The 2,796-nt window shown below is 38.8% G+C and overlaps 1 pseudogene; it reads right to left on the reverse strand.

Annotated features, from left to right (window-relative positions):
• Positions 1–1,424: 1,424 nt before the first annotated feature.
• Positions 1,425–2,796, reverse strand: part of LOC101571515 — a 31,006-nt pseudogene continuing 29,634 nt past the window's right edge.

The following is a 2,796-nucleotide window of genomic DNA, read 5'->3' on the forward strand; positions in this document are numbered from 1 at the left end:
GAGCATCACACCCAAGGGAATAAAAGGTTGCATGTTGAATAATTACATTATGATGAAATGCTGAGAACAGGAGAGAAAAAATAGACTAATAGTTGCTTAGGACTGAAATGGAGAAATGAAGTTTGAGTGCTAGTGAGTATGGGGATTTTTAGAAACTTTTTTTTACCCATGGTAGATATATTTTATCAATTTATTTATTTGGGGTTCTATGAATTGAACCCTGCACCCCACACATACTTAGCATGTGCTCTGCCACTGATCTATGCTTCCAGAGAATGCAGTGCTTTTCAAAGGAATGAAAATATTTTATAATTAGTAGTTGTGGTTGCATAGTCCTGTGGACACACAGAACACTGCACTGTACACTTCAAGAAGTAAATTTATTGTCTGCAAATTATATTACAATAAAGCTATTTTACAAATTTTCCCTGTTTTTAATACAGAAGTGTGTAAGTTCATGAATTTAATTCTTTTCATGATTCTGATCACAAACTAAATTGTACAGGAACCAAGTCAAACTCAAGGTTAGCTTCATTGTTGATCTCATGGGAAAATTTGATTCAGTTCTCATCCATTTCATTTTGCAACCAGAATTACAGAACAAATTAAGTTCATTAGCTGAGAAACCACTGTATTCTTGTTTATTTATCATATATATATATATATATATATATATATATACACATATATGATAAACCATGGCACATTTAAGTTCATATGCATGTGTCTGACTTATTTCACTTAATATTTTATTCTCCAGTTATATCCATTTATTTACAAATGTGTCACATTTATCTTTCTTTATGGCAGAGTACTACTCCATTGTGAGAGCTTTTTCCTGGCTCACAGCTACTGTCTTGTGTGTTCCCACTTCTGGGATGGAAGATGTGGTTAGAAAGAGAATCAAGGGTATGTAATTTCTTCTTGTAAGAGAACCAGTCTCATCACAAGGACTTCATTCTTGAGACTTAAAGGATTCATTTACAAATCAAAATACAGTACCATCATATTGAGAGCAGACTTTGACACAAACAATGTACATGTGCAATGCTGTGTTGAGTTGGCATTGCACAGAAATTAATAGTTATAATGGTCTAGAAATGTTAAACTTAATTTTTCCCATTTGTACAGGGGCAACATGCTGTATTAAATATGTAAGATCTTACTACGTGGATTTGATTGCAGAAACTAAATGTATTCTCTAAATAAAAAATTCTAAATTATATTTTATTTAAAAAACATGTAAAAATGATTATCACTCTTCACATAACTAAAAAAGTTGAAAAACAAAACCCATTTTTATTTATTTATTTATTTGGTATAGGGGAAGTTCAACTTTAATAACTACCACAGAATTTGCTACAAATTCAGGTCCTTCAATTTTATTGTTGTGGAAGAATGCTAAATCTCTATTTAGGGTTTGCTTAATCAAACTCTTCAAGGGAAGGCCCTGAGGAAGGACCACCAGAGGGAGGAATTCCTCCACCAGGGAAGTCCCCAGGCACCCCTCCAGGTATGTCACCTGCACTCTGGTACAGCTTGGAGATGGTGGGATTATAGGCTTTTCCCAGCTCCTTCTGCTGATGTTCAAATTCTTTCTTCTCTGCAGTCTGGTTCTTATCCAGCTAGTTGATGATTTCATTACACTTGTCAAGAATCTTCTGTTTATCTCCATCATTAATCTTGCCCTGAAGTTTCTCATCTTCAACAGTTGCTTTCATATTGAAAGCGTAGGACTCCAGTGAATTCTTGGGCGACACTTTGTCCCTTCGCTTCTCATCTTCAGCTTTGTACTTCTCTGCTTTCTGGAAAATACGCTCTATGTCCTCCTTGCTCAAAGGGCCCTTATCATTACTGATGGTAATCTTGTTCTCTTTTCCTGTATTTTGTCAACTGCAGAGACATTGTGGATGCCATTGGCATCATTATCAAAAGTGACTTCAATCTAAGGAACATCAAGGGGTGTAAGAGATAGGCTTGTGAGTTCAAATTTGCCTAGCAACAAGACCTATTTTTTTACTTGGTGGAACTAGGGATTGAACTCAGACCCTTGTGCTTATCAGGCAAGAGCTTATTCTACTGAGATATCTCCCTAGGCCAACAAAACCTATTTTTAAAAATCTATATCTAAGTCAAAGGCACTGGGACTGTCTAATGAACTAGTTTTGCAGGAAGCCTGAGTTAGATAAAAATATTATAGGCAGTTAGACAAGATTAGGCCCTCAAAGGAGATGACAAAGACCAGACACCTTACAACTGTGGGAGATACTCCTGCTGTGATCCAGACCTAAAGACCAAACAAATGATAACCTCCCTAAAGGTTGGCATCCAGGATTGCTCATTACTCAGGAAGAGTCATTGTCTGAAGGCCACCAGAAAAGGTCCTGTTTTACATTCATGCCCACTTGCTACATGACTCTCGCTACCCCATTTGGTCCTGGGCCAAATCAATATTACCTGAGCAAAGGTGCTTGTAATCCCATTGATTGACCATAGTTTTGTCCCATCCCACATCCACCTAAGTGAGTTCCCATTTTCTACACTATAAAAGTCCCTGAAAGAGACAGCTTCCCAGGAAACTGCCCGCTCAGGCCCCCCCTCCTGTCCCTCTCTTGGACAGGATCTTTCATTCCCTCAATAAATATATTCTCGCCTCCCCCACCCCGCCCGCCGAGTAGGATTTTCTGCCGAGTTCCAGGAGCCCCCAGACCCAGTCCTAGCCCAGGTCTGGTGAGTGTGCCGAGAGTTTCCTGCTACCCTGCGCGGGCGGGACCAGTCCCAGCCCAGGCGCAGCGT

The sequence above is a fragment of the Octodon degus genome, unplaced genomic scaffold, assembly GCF_000260255.1.
Source record: "Octodon degus isolate 3935 unplaced genomic scaffold, OctDeg1.0 scaffold00117, whole genome shotgun sequence".
NCBI lineage: Eukaryota > Metazoa > Chordata > Mammalia > Rodentia > Octodontidae > Octodon > Octodon degus.